The 15,199-nt window shown below is 36.1% G+C and overlaps 1 long non-coding RNA gene across 1 annotated transcript; it reads left to right on the forward strand.

Moving 5' to 3' along the window:
• The first annotated feature begins 9,775 nt into the window (after positions 1-9,775).
• LOC122453841 lies at positions 9,776-13,453 on the forward strand. Its single transcript, XR_006273193.1, has 2 exons — positions 9,776-9,935; positions 13,241-13,453. It is a non-coding gene; the product is annotated as an uncharacterized LOC122453841 (long non-coding RNA).
• The last annotated feature ends 1,746 nt before the right edge of the window (positions 13,454-15,199 follow it).

Genomic DNA, 15,199 nt, shown 5'->3' on the forward strand with positions numbered 1-15,199 from the left:
GGAGTTGAGCTGCAGGAGTTGCTTGTATATTTTTGAGAATAATCCTTTGTCGGTTGCTTTGTTTGCTATTACTTTCTCCCATTCTTAAGGCTGTCTTTTTACCTTGCATATAGTTTCCTTTGTTGTGCAAAAGCTTTTAAGTTTGATTAGGTCCCATTTGTTTATTTTTGCTTTTATTTCCAATATTCTGGGAGGTGGGTCATAGAGGATCTTGCTGTGATTTATGTCGGAGAGTGTTTTGCCTATGTCCTCTAGGAGTTTTATAGTTTCTGGTCTTACATTTAGATCTTTAATCCCTTTTGAGTTTATTTTTGTGCATGGTATTAGAAAGTGTTCTAGTTTCATTCTTTTACAAGTGGTTGACCAGTTTTCGCAGCACCACTTGCTAAAGAGGTTGTCTTTTTTCCATTGTATATTCTTGCCTCCTTTGTCAAAGATAAGGTGTCCATAGGTTCATGGATTTATCTTTGGGCTTTCTATTTTGTTCCATTGATCTATATGTCTGTCTTTGTGCCAGTACCATACAGTCTTGATGACTGTGGCTTTGTAGTATAGCCTGAAGTCAGGCAGGTTGATTCCTCCAGTTCCATTCCTCTTTCTCAAGATTGCTTTGGCTATTCGAGGTTTTTTGTATTTCCATACAAATTGTGAAATTATTTGTTATAGTTTTGTGAAAAATACCGTTGGTAGCTTGATATGGATTGCGTTGAATCTATAGATTGCTTTGGGTAGTATAGTCATTTTGACAATATTGATTCTTCCAATCCATGAACATGGTGTATTTCTCCATCTGCTTGTGTCCTCTTTGATTTCTTTCATCAGTGTTTTATATTTTTCTGTGTATAGGTCTTTTGTTTCTTTAGGTAGATATACTCCTAAATATTTTATTCTTTTTGTTGCAATGGTGAATGGTATTGTTTCCTTAATTTCTCTTTCTGTTTTCTCATTGTTAGTGTATAGGAATGCAAGGGATTTCTGTGTGTTAATTTTATATCCTGTAACTTTACTATATGCATTGATTAGCTCTAGCAATTTTCTGGTAGAGTCTTTAGGGTTTTCTATGTAGAGGACCATGTCATCTGCAAACAGTGAGAGTTTTACTTCTTCTTTTCGTATCTGGATTCCTTTTATTTCTTTTTCTGCTCTGATTGCTGTGGCCAATACTTCCAAAACTATGTTGAATAGTAGTGGTGAGAGTGGGCACCCTTGTCTTGTTCCTGATTTTAGGAGAAATACTTTCAATTTTTCACCATTAAGGATAATGTTTGCTGTGGGTTTGTCATATATAGCTTTTATTATGTTGAGGTATGTTCCTTCTATTCCTGCTTTCTGGAGAGTTTTTATCATAAATGGATGTTGAATTTTGTCAAAGGCTTTTTCTGCATCTATTGAGATAATCATATGGTTTTTATCTTTCAATTTGTTAATGTGGTGTATTACACTGATTGATTTGCAGATATTAAAGAATCCTTGCATTCCTGGGATAAAGCCCACTTGGTCATGGTGTATGATCTTTTTAATATGTTGTTGGATTCTGTTTGCTAGAATTTTGTTAAGGATTTTTGCATCTATGTTCATCAGTGATATTGGCCTGTAGTTTTCTTTTTTTGTGGCATCTTTGTCTGGTTTTGGTATTAGGGTGATGGTGGCCTCATAGAATGAGTTTGGAAGTTTACCTTCTTCTGCAATTTTCTGGAAGAGTTTGAGTAAGAGAGGTGTTAGCTCTTCTCTAAATTTTTGGTAGAAGTCAGCTGTGAAGCCATCTGGTCCTGGGCTTTTGTTTGCTGGAAGATATTTTATTACAGTTTCAATTTCCTTGCCTGTGATGGGTCTGTTAAGATCTTCTATTTCTTCCTGGTTCAGTTTTGGAAAATTATACTTTCCTAAGACATTTCACCCCAAAACAATTTCACCTTTTTCTCAAGTGCACACGGAACCTTCTCCAGAATAGATCACATCCTGGACCATAAATCTAGCCTTGGTAAATTCAAAAAAATTGAAATCATTCCAGTCATCTTTTCTGACCACAATGCAGTAAGATTAGATCTCAATTACAGGGGAAAAAAACTGTTAAAAATTCAAACATATGGAGGCTGAACAACACGCTGCTGAATAACCAACAAATCACAGAAGAAATCAAAAATGAAATCAAAATATGCATAAAAACGAAAACACAACAACCCAAAACCTGTGGGACACTGTAAAAGCAGTGCTAAGGGGAAGGTTCATAGCAATACAGGCTTACCTCAAGAAACAAGAAAAAAGTCAAATAAATAACCTAAATCCACACGTAAAGCAACTAGAAAAGGAAGAAATTAAGAACTCCAGGGTTAGTAGAAGGAAAGAAATCTTAAAAATTAGGGCAGAAATAAAAGCAGAAGAAACAAAAGAGACCATAGCAAAAATCAACAAAGCTAAAAGCTGGTTCTTTGAGAAGATAAATAAAATTGAAAAACCATTAGCCAGACTCATCAAGAAACAAAGGGAAAAGAATCAAATCAACAAAATTAGAAATGCAAATGGAGAAATCACAACAAACAACACAGAAATACAAAGGATCATAAGACACTACTATCAGCAACTATATGCCAATAAAATGGACAACTTGGAAGAAATGAACAAATTCTTAGAAAAGTATAACTTTCTTATTGTGATTTATATGAAAGAGTGTACTGCCTATGTGTTCCTCTAAGAGCTTTATAGTTTCTGACTTTACATTTAGATCTTAAATTCATTTTTTTTGTTTTTTTTTTTTTTTGTTTTTTTTTGAGTGTATGGTGTTAGGGAGTGTTCTAATCTCATTCTTTTATACCTAGCCATCCAGTTTTGCCAACACTACTTGTTGAAGAGGCTGTCTTTTCTCCATTGTATATTCTTGCCTCCTTTGTCAAAAATACAGTGTGCGTAGGTATGTGAGTTTATCTCTGGGTTTCCTATCTTGTTCCATTGGCCTTTATTTATGTTTTTGTGCCAGTACCATACTGTCTTGATGACTGTAGCTTTGTAATAACCTGACATCAGGGAGGTTGATTCTCTAGTTCTGTTTTTCTTTCTCAAGATTGTTTTGGCTATTTGGAGTCTTTTAGTGTTTCCAAACGAATTGTGAAGTTTTTTGTTCTAGTTCTGTGAAAAATGCCAGTGAAAATTTAATAGGAATTTCGTTGAATCTGTAGATTGCTTTGGGTAGTATAATCATTTTCACAGTATCGATCTTCCAATCCAAGAACATGGTCTATCGCTCCATTTGTATGTGTCATCTTTTATTTCTTTCATAGTTAGGTTTATTCCTAGGTATTTTATTCTTATTGATGCAATGGTGAATGGGATTGTTTCCTTAATTTCACTCTCTAATTCTTCATTATTAGTGTATAAGAAGGCAAGTGATTTCTGTGTATTAATTTTCTATCCTGAAACTTTACTAAATTTTTGGACTAGCTCTAGAAGCTTTTTGGTGACATGTTTATGATTTTCTACGTATAGTATCATGTCACCTACAAACAGTAAATGTTTTACTTCTCCTTTTCCAATCTGAATTCTCTTAATTTCTTTTTCTTCTCTGATGCTGTGACTAGGACTTCCAATATTATATTGAGTAATAGTGATGAAAGTGGTTCAGTTCAGTTCAGTCACTCAGTCGTGTCCGACTCTTTGAGACCCCATGAATTGCAGCACACCAGGCCTCCCTGTCCATCACCAGCTCCTGAAGTTTACTCAAACTCATGCCCATCGAGTCAGTGATGCCATCCAGACATCTCATCCTCTGTCGTCCCCTTCTCCTCCTGCCCCCAATCCCTCCCAGCATCAGGGTCTTTTCCAATGAGTCAACCCTTCGCATGAGATGGCCAAAGTACTGGAGTTTCAGCTTCAGCATCAGTCCTTCCAATGAACACCCAGGACTGATCTCCTTTAGGAAGGACTGGTTGGATCTCCTTGCAGTCCAAGGGACTCTCAAGAGTCTTCTCCAACACCACAGTTCAAAAGCATTATTCTTCGGCACTCAGCTTTCTTCACAGTCCAACTCTCACATCCATACATGACCACTGGAAAAACCATAGCCTTGACTAGATGGACCTTTGTTGGCAAAGCAATGTCTCTGATTTTTAATATGCTATCTAGGTTGATCATAACTTTCCTTCCAAACAGTAAGCGTCTTTTAATTTCATGACTGCAATCACCATCTGCAGTGATTTTGGAGCCCAAAAAAATGAAGCCTGACATTGTTTCTACTGTCTTCCCATTTATTTCCCATGAGGTGATGGGCCCAGATGCCATGATCTTAGTTTTCTGAATGTTGAGCTTTAAAGCCAACTTTTTCACTCTCCTCTTTCACTTTCATCAAGAGGGTTTTCAGTTCCTCTTCACTTTCTGCCATAAGGGTGGTGTCATCTGCATATCTGAGGTTATTGATATTTCTCCCAGCAATCTTGATTCCAGCTTGTGCTTCCTCCAGCCCAGAATTTCTCATGATGTACTCTGCATAGAAGTTAAATAAGCAGGGTGACGATATACAGCCTTGACTTACTCCTTTTCCTATTTGGAACCAGTCTGTTATTCCATGCCCAGCTCTAACTGTTGCTTCCTGACCTGCATACAGGTTTCTCAAGAGGCAGGTCAGGTGGTCTGGTATTCCCATCTCCTTCAGAATTTTCCACAGTTATTGTGATCCACACAGTCAAAGGCTTTGGCATAGTCAATAAAGCAGAAATAGATGTTTTTCTGGAACTCCCTTGCTTTTTTGATGATCCAGTGAATATTGGCAATTTGATCTCTGGTTCCTCTGCCTTTTCTAAAATCAGCTTGAATATCTAAAAGTTCTCGGGTCACGTATTGCTGAAGCCTGGCTTGGAGAATTTTGAGCATTACTTTACTAGCGTGTGAGATGAGAGCAGTTGTGCAGTAGTTTGAGCATTCTTTGAGATTGTCTTTCTTAGGGATTGGAATGAAAACTGACCTTTTCCAGTCCTGTGGCCACTGCTGAGTTTTCCAAATTTGCTGGCAGATTGAGTGCAGCACTTTCACAGCATCATCTTTCAGGATTTGAAGTAGCTCAACTGGAATTCCATCACACCCACTAGCTTTGTTTGTAGTGATGCTTTCTAAGGCCCACTTGACTTCACATTCCAGGATGTCTGGCTCTAGGTTGATGATCACACCATTGTGATTATCTGGGTCCTGAAGATCTTTTTTGTACAGTTCTTCTGTGTATTCTTGCCACCTCTTCTTAATATTTTCTGCTTCTGTTAGGTCCATACCATTTCTGTCCTTTATCAAACCCATCTTTGCCTGAAATTTTCCCTTGATGTCTCTAATTTTCGTGAAGAGATCTCTAGTCTTTCCCATTCTGTTGTTTTCCTCTATTTCTTTGCATTGATCACTGAGGAAAGCTTTCTTATCTCTCCTGGCTATTCTTTGGAACTCTGCATTCAAAGGGAATATCTTTCCTTTTCTCCTTTGCTTTTTGCTTCTCTTCTTTTCACAGCTATTTGTAATGCCTCCTCAGACAACCATTTTGCCTTATTGCATTTCTTTTCCATGGGGATGGTCTTGATCCCTGTCTCCTATACAATGTCGCGAACCTCCGTCCATAGTTCATCAGGCTCTCTATCAGATCTGGTCCCTTAAATCTATTTCTCACTTCCACTGTATAGTCATAAGGGATTGGATTTAAGTCATACCTGAATGGTCTAGTGGTTTTCCCTACTTTCTTCAATTTCAGTCTGAATTTGGCAATAAGGAGTTCATGATCAGAGCCACAGTCAGATCCTGGTCTTGTTTTTGCTGACTGTATAGAGCTTCTCCATCTTTGGCTGCAAAGAATATAATCAATGTGATTTCGGTGTTGACCATCTGGTGATGTCCATGTGTAGAGTCTTCTCTTGTGTTGTTGGAAGAGGGTGTCTGCCCTTGTCTTATTCTTAATCTGGAGGAAATGGCATTTATAATATTAATGGCATGGCCTGTAGTTGACATCTGATTAACAGCTGTGGTATCCTGACCACTCAAATGTAGCATAATAAGGACTTGTTTGAATGGCATCCTGAGGTTTTACTGTCTCTTACTTTGAATCAATGACATGGACCATTCTGTGAACAGACAGGAATGATGAGAAGATTCTGTGGAGTTTCAGTTAATTAGCCCAAAAACAACAAACAACAACCAAAATAAGCAATAACAAAACTTTACATGGGCTAATAATTTTGGCTGGGGAGAACGAAAAATAAAATGATCTCTAGATGACTAAAATCTACACCAGTTAGCCACATATTGATCTAAAATAATGGAATCAGTGGAAGAAGCTGCCTAGAATTTATATCAGTGAAAGAGTTAAATCCCACCTAGAGTTTATATCAGTAAAAGAGTTTATGACCTTGAAGTTGGATCAGGACATCTCAATGGTACAGCCACTATTAATGGTTTATTTGTACAGCAATTAGAGTTCAACATAATTCAAGTTCAGACCAAAGCAATGCAGGTCAATTTCTATCAATTCTACATTTCTTCTAGTAGGAAAAGGCAAGAGAAATATGACCTCCTTTGCAAAAGTGCCTTCAACCTAACAATGATATAATGCATAATCTTAATCTAACTAATTTTTATATTGTCCTGCCAAAGAACAGGGTTTGTTGGAGTAGCAGAGACCAGTAACTGCATGAAACTTAAACCTTTATTACCAGAAGGTCAATTCTTCTCCCTAACAGAATGTTCATAACTAATTTTCTTCCATTTTGTCCATATTGTCACTGCATTCCCTAGACTAATTGACCCAAAGCGTTAGGTTATATCCAGTTCTTTAAGGGACCTCATGTTACAATGTATCACTGATGAGATCAAACTATACAGTAAAAACCTCTACAACCACTATCATCCATGTCTGTATTCATTGTGCCAACCCTAACTTTCACTCCAGCCCTAATGATATGACTCAATACTGTATCCCATACCATATGCATTTACTAACATAATCCTAGGCATAGTATTTACATTTGATATATTGAGTTGGCTGGGATTCAAATTTAAGATATATAAAAAATGTTTCAAATTTTTTCAGTTAATTTAAAGTTGGGACTATCAAGTATTTTGCAATAAAAAATGAAATGTGACAAAAATAATTCTTATGTTCCAGAGATAAATCCCACCCAATACTGGTATATGGTCCTTTTTAAGGGATGTTGAATTCAGTTTGCTTGTATTTTGCTGAAGATTCTTGAATTGCTATTCATCAGTGATATGCACGTGTAGTTTTCTTCTAGTGCCTTTGTATGGCTCTAGTACTACTATAATGGCAGTCTCATAAAATAATTTTAGAAGTATTTCTGCCATTTCAATTTTTTGGAAGAGTTTGAGAATGATTGGTCTTAATTCCAAACAAAATGACCACGTGGACCACAGCTTTGTGCAACTTAATGAAACTATGAGCCATGACATGTAGGGCCACCCAAGATGGACAGGTCAAGGTGGAGAGATCTGACAAAACATAGCCCGTTGAAGAAGGGAATGGCAAACCACTTCAACATTCTTGCCTTGAATGGAATGCCTTGAATTCTTGCCCATGAACAGTATGAAAAGGCCAAAAGATATAACAATGAAAAATGAACCCCCCAGGTCAATAGGTGCCCAATATGCTGCTGGAGAAGAGCAGAGAAAGAGGTCCAGAAGTAATGAAGAGGCTGAGCCAAAGCGAAAACGCTGCCCAGTTGAGGATGAGTCTTGTGGTGAAAGTAAAACTCAAAGCTGTAAAGAACAACATTGCTTAGGAACCTGGAATATTAGATCCATGAATTCAAGGTAAATTGGAAGTGGTCAAGCAGGAGATGGCAAGAATGAACATCGACATTTTAGGGATCAGTGAACTAAAATGGATGGGAATGGGTGAATTTAATTCAGATGATCATTGGTGTAAAGCCAAGTGGGCCTTCAGAAGCATCACTATGAACAAAGCTAGTGGAGATGATGGAATTCCACCTCAGCTATTTGAAATCCTTAAAGATAGTGTTGTTAAAGTGTTGCACTCAATATGTGAGAAAATAAATTTAATCTTGTAGTACTGTGTGGATCACAACAAACTGTGGAAAATTCTTAAAGAGATGGGAATACCAGACCACCTTACCTGCCTCCTGTAAAACCTGTATATAGGTCAGAAGTAATCATTTGAGCAAGCTCTGGGAGATAGTGAAAGATAGTGAAAGACTGCAGACTGGCGTGCTGCAGTTCATAGAGACAAAAAGAGTCAGACACGTCTGAGCGACTGAACAACAACAAGTATGTACCATGGAGATTCCTTAAAAATCTAACAGTAAAGTTAGCATATTTTCCTGCAATATAATCCTGGACGGAGATTCAGAGAATACATGAAAAGATACATGCACCCCAGTGTCCTTTGCAACAAGCAACCTAAATGTCCATTGACAGCTGAATGGATAAAGAAGATGTGATATATAATGGAATATTACCAGCCATAAAAAAGAATGAAATAATGCCATTTGCAGCAATATGAATGGGTGTAGGTTATCATATAGAGTGAAATAAGTCAGATAGAGAAAGACAAATACCATATATCACTTATATGTGGAATCTAAAATAGTGATACACATAAACTTATTTACAAAACTGAAATAGACTCTCAGACATGGAAACCAAATTATGGTTAACAAAGGCGATAAAGGGCATGGGGAGACACATAAATTAGGAGCTGGGATTAATATATACACACCACCATATATAAAATAGATAACCAACAGGGACCTACTGTATAGCACAGGAAGCTATTCAATATTCTTGTAGGAAACTTTATTATTTTAAATGAAGACTAAGTATTTTTTTATTGATGTGCTGTTGATTTACAATGGAATGTTAGTTTCTGGTTTAAAGCAAAGTGATTAAGTTATTTATATATATATATATATTATTTTTCATTATGTTTTATTACAAGATATTGAATATTGTTCCCTGTACTACATAATAGGACCTTATTCTTTACGCATTCAATATATATACTTTGCATCTGCTACTCCCAAATTCCCAGTCCACTCTCTGCCAACACCCCATCCTGCTAGGCAACCACAAGTTTGTTGTCTTTGTGAATCTGTTTCATAAATAAGTTCATTTGTGCCATATTTTACGTTCCACATATAAGTGATATCATATGGTATTTCATTTCTCTTTCTGACTTACTTTGCTTAGTGTGATAATCTCTAGGTTCATCCAAATTGCCGCAAATTCCATTACTTTGTTCTTTTTTATGGTTGTATATATGTACTACATTGTCTTTTCCATCTATTTGTTGATGGACATTTAGATTGCTTCCATGTCTTGGCTACTATAAACTCTGCTGCTATGAACATAAGGGTGCATATATCTTTTTGAATTATACTCTTGTCTGGATACATGTGCTGGAGTAGAACTGCTGGATCATATGGTGTCAGGGAATGTTTGACGGGAGGATTCCTACATGCTGTCTCTCATGAGTCCTTTGTCCCTCTTCAAGCGGAACAGCACGCTGCTCCCAGGGACTGAGGTCATTATGTGAGGCAAGCATGAGTCTCCTTTAGTAAACATTCTCCTTAGGACAAAACAGCTTAATCTCCTTCCCCTTTCTTGAGATATGGATTGTCTCCTGACCTTGTGGTAACAGTTGCTGTACATTTGGTTTTCTGATCTCTATCATTCCCGAAAGAAGTTTCTTGTACTGCAGCCTATATATACTCATAGAAAAATCATTAAAGCACCTTTGCTCCATCAGAGCTTAGGTCCCCGGGTCTTTTTTGTCTCTCTCTCTCTCTCTTTCTCTCTCTCTCTTTCTCTCTTTCACTTTCTTATCGTCGACTCCGCACCACAAGGTTCCGGTCCATTAAAGGACCCCAACAAATGGCGCCCGAACAGGGACACTGGTGTACGTGGCATATCGGGCAGACTGACTCAGGGACCTATTGAGGTCGGTAAGTACTAAGGCATGGGTTAAACGGCTGGCCAGCCCCATTATTTTTCCACTTTACTTCACCATTTGTTTAAATTTCAGGGACTTCTGGCTTCACAGCAATGAATAGAGGCTTGCCTTTAAACAGTAGTTGAACATAATCCTTAGTTTCCTGATAAATGCAGTTTTGATATAGAAATTTGGCTCCAGGTCAAAGAAAATGTTAAATGAGCAGCCAAACAAGGAAAAAATATTCCAATTGATCTCTAGCCCCTATGGGCTCTTATTAAAGCTATAATTTTGCCATTTCAAGGTACATTCTAGCCCTTCCAATATTTAGCAACAGACAGAACACTTATTACATAAATATAAATTAAATGATTAAACTTTACAAAAGGCCCAATTAAAACAATACAAAATATCTCAAAATTTTCTTACTAGCCCTGCCCCGGCTGCTCCAAATGCTTCTCCTCTGCCAACAGTCACAACTCCAAAAGTCTCTCATTTGTTGGAACCTAATGAAAAGTTATGCTAATTTTTAAACTAGATTAGAAGCTGCTATTTCCCGTACCGTAATCGGAGAAGAAACCAAAAAACAGCTAGAGAAATTACTTGCTTATGAGAATGCAAATCAAAAATGTCAAAGAGCTATAGCTGCAATTTGTGAGACTAAGATTATTATTGATTATTTGAAAGCTTATTGCAATCTAGGATCAGAAACTCAAAAGATACAAATGCTGATTGAGGCAATGGCTACTACCTTTAGAAAGGAAAATGAAAGATGCTTTAACTGTGGAGATAAAAATCATTTAAAAAGGGGCAAGTTCTATCTTTTCCCTCAAACCCTCAACATCCAGCAGTGCTGCCATCGATATACCAGCCCTAAATGATTTTTTCCTTACCCTCAAGCAGTCCCTACTAGAGTGCCTACCAGACTTTTTGGACCCCTGCCCCCACAAACTTTTGGTCTTTTGCTTGGCCGATCTAGTCTGACTTCTAAAGGAATTACTGTTCACCCTGAAATAATTGATTCAGATTATAAAGGAGAGATTCAAATTCTGATGTCATCTCAGATTCTATGGCAATTCAAAAAGGGGGACAAAATTGCTCAATTACTTCTTTTCCTTACATTTCTATTAATTCCTCTAATAATGTATGGACAGATGGGTTTGAAAGTACAGATCAAAAACAATCTTTGTGGACATCATTAGTATCTGAGTATGCCCGACCAAATATAAATATCAAAATTAATGGTAAAAGATTTTCTGGTCTCCTCGACACTGGATCTGATATTACTATTATTTCCAAACATTTATGGCCCAAATCCTGGCCTGTACAAAAGGTCTCTCGCCAAATTGCAAGAATTTCTCAAACTAAAGTACAAGAAGTTTATCAAATTGTTCAAATATACTCATGTGAGGGACCAGAAGGCCAACCTGCAACATTAAAACCTTATGTGATAAATGTATCCTTTAATCTAATAGGAAGGGACTTACTTATACAATGGCAAACTCAGATATGCATTCCACATTTTTCCTAGGGGCCACTGCTCATTTAACAAATAAAACAATTATTAATATAACTAAGAAAAATTATGAGCCTATTTGGACAAAGCAATGGTCCCTTATGAAAGAAAAATTACAAGCTACTAAAGAACTTATAAACACACAATTAAAATTGAAACATATTGAAGAATCTTGCTCTTTTTTGCAACCAGAGATCCCATCACCTATTACTGTTCCTCAAAATTGGCACATTATTATTACTGATTCACAAGATTGCTTTTTAAATATACCTTTACACCCTTTAGACCGGCAGAGATTCACTTTCTCTCTCCCTTATCCTAATCATATTGGGCCTCATAAAAGATTTCAATAGACTATGTTACCTCAAGGTATGCTTAAAAGTCCTGCTACTGCTGCTGCTAAGTCACTTCTGTCGTATCCTACTCCATGCGACCCCATGGATGTCAGCCCGCCAGGCTCCCCCGTCCCTAGGATTCTCCAGACAAGAGTACTGAAATAGGATGCCATTGCTGTCTCATAACAGTCCTGGTATTTGTCAAAATTTTGTAGCCAAGGCTTTACTTCCTATGTGACAACAATTCCCTCATGCATATATCATTAATAATATACTATAGCTACAAAAAAGAAAAATGATATTTTTGACACTGAATGGCTATGATATTCTTTAGACTCCGGAGGAAACTGATGAAAATAAAATATTTTTTGAAATTGCAAAACCGGTTCTTCTTGCATGTGCAGTTAGGAAAAGGTTAACTTGTTAAAATATTTTTTTTTTTTTTGAGCTAAAGTTCTGCCTGGGAAACAAAAATAGGCCTAAGAAAAAACCTTAAGTTAACTCTTATCATGTCCTTGGGATACACAGCCCACTCTATCTAGGACTCCAGCCATTAACAAATTGGTGGAGCTCAAGATAAATGAAACAAAAGGATATTTTAAATTTCAAACAGAGAACTATGCCTATGTATCTAAAATTATCTATGTCTCAATGTATGTCTTTGTTTTTGGATAGTGTGGAATTAATGAGCTCTATTTGGATTCAGCTTTACATGAACTGAAGGGTGTTCAATGTTGGGTATAATGTTTATTTAAATGTGAATGTGATTTAAATATAATTATTTGTTAATCTAGTTGGGACATGTCTTGAGTCATCAACATTATATAATACTTTTATTATGCCTTGGTTTAAGGTAAACTAAGTTTGTCAACAAAAAGGTAACTCTTTATATATATATATATATATATATATATATACACACACAGATATATAGATGAGATAAAAACTTTTAGATAAGCTCTTAGAAATAATTGTATTTTTGATAGAATGATCTAATATCTATAATCTGGAGCCGTCTCTTGGGATTGGAGTGACTTAGGTTTCTAGAGTTGTGCTAAACTAAGTAGTAGAAGTTTGTTGAATGGCTGGGTCATTTCCAAATGAAGTAGGATTTTGAAGCGTTAATTGCTGAACATTGGCTTACTCTTAAAAGGGGTTTTTCTTGCAGAAGAGCTAAAGAGATTTTGAGCTGTTAATGAATATAAATATATATTTATATATGAATGGATATATATATAATAAAATATGATTTGAGAAATATGTTCAACGGTCTATAAAATGCTAACATACAAGACATTTCATGGTTGCTATAGAAAAGTAAAATATATGCTTTTAATAAAAAGATATAAGAAATGGCAAATAAAATGATGAATACAAAAATATTTTTTTAATTGTTGAAACATTTATTATAGAATAAAGTGGTATTTACATAAACTTTACTAGACTAGTTTTTCATTGTCGTTCTAGCTACAGCAAATGTTCTTTCTCCAAATTAAACCAAATTGGAAACAAGAGAAAAATTCTAGGAAAACAATATTTAACAGAATTAACTTTGGTCAGCAGATACATTCAGACTGCAACTATATTAGAAAATGCAGTTGACATGCTTGGGTGAATCACAATGAAAACCACAAAGTATGGTATGTTTATTTAAAATAAACATTGGATTTGTTTATTATGCTATCATACTTTGTTTTGGCCTTTTAACTTTTAAAGATATTTAGTGCTAGAATTTTAAAAAGGCTTATGACAAATGAAAGAAAATTTTATGGCAAATTGATGTAACTCATTGTCCTGAACTTTCTTCCTCTTCCTTCTTACATGTCTCGATCAATACAAATTCTTCTTTTCTAGGGGCAACACCTCTCTAAGGTAAGACTACACAACATGTTATAACCCACCTATCAATTTACTTCACAATAATGAGAACACCTAATTCTATAAAAACAGACAGTGACTCTGCCTATATTTCTAAGCAGTTCAAACAATTTTTACATTCATTCTCTATTAAACAGATTGCAGACATTCCTCATAGTCCACAAACACAAGACATGATTGGACAAACACATTACACACTGTAGCTACAAATAAAAAATTAAATAAGAGAAAATACACAGGAACACTTTTGTCTTCCTTGTCCAGAGCAAACTTTGCTAGATTCTGGTGTAATGTAGTCTTTAAGCCTATAACTATTGTTGGTATGACTATTTCTGTTCCCAATGTGTAGGATTCTTAAAGCAGGGCGAAAATGGCATAAAAAAAAAAAAAAAGACACCATTTCCCGAATGGATTATTTGTTCCTAAAAATATCAGAAATGTGGAATGTTTGCCTTCTTTTCAAGTCTGTCTTGGAAGTGTAGTCATCCTCTTTAACACACTGAACAGTGAGACTCAACAGTTGCTAAGCTGCATTTCTTTTTCAAGGACAAGGTCAAATATATTTGGATGTGAGCAACATTTCATTTGTCAAGTTGTTCTGCATCACATTTTCAATAATTTCACTTAGGAAAAAATATTTGAATGGTTACTCCTAATCCTTTGCCCCAAATAACACAAACCACAGCCAAATACCAGTCCCAAACAGATTTCTGAATGATTTTTTTTTTCTTTTGGACTGAAATATTTCCTAAGAATGTTTTCATCATTATCGCTTTCCTCTCTTTTTATAACTATTGTTAATATAGCCTTATTTGTTTTATAGTTTTTAAACTTACCACAAAGAGATGTTTTGACAAAAGCAAAAAACAAGCAAACAAAAAAAGAAGTTTTGAAACATTATAGGACACTTCCTTTCCTTTGCCCATTTGATATCAAGACGGGTTAACTAATCAATAGAAATCTAAGAAACTAATCTTACAGGGAAAGGATATGCTTCTATTTCTCCAGATGGATCCAACGAACTCACATGACTTCCTCTTCAGAAGACTCAACCTAAGGGGGCCCCCAGCATTCAGACTAGAGATGAAACAGCAAAAAAACCCAGGAAGAAAGAATTCCAGTATAAGCCATGGCGACATTAAAAATTTCCAAAATAACGCCGCACTCGATGTCATCGACCTTATGATCTCCCTACTTGGGGACAGATAAAAACCCTTACTAACTAAACTGAAAACCTGATTTCTCAACAGGGAATGCCTCGGAATTCTAAAAATATTTTTCTTCGCTATGCTTGCTTTGCTTGCTTTTGCTTCCCCCGCTCAGGCTGACCTGATTGATCACACTTACTGGGCTTATATACCTAACCCCCCTTTTTTATTGTAGGTTGTAAAATGGACAGATATAGAACCAATCACATCCACTAATGAGTCAACACATATGCCCCCTCCTTGGAACTGGAGGGGCCCTCTCATCCTGAAGAAAAAGAAAAACTAATTAATATCGTTCTAGGTCATGAAGTCCTTCCTTTATGTATGGGCCCAGCAGAAT

This window comes from Cervus canadensis, chromosome 15 (assembly GCF_019320065.1).
Source record: "Cervus canadensis isolate Bull #8, Minnesota chromosome 15, ASM1932006v1, whole genome shotgun sequence".
Lineage (NCBI taxonomy): Eukaryota > Metazoa > Chordata > Mammalia > Artiodactyla > Cervidae > Cervus > Cervus canadensis.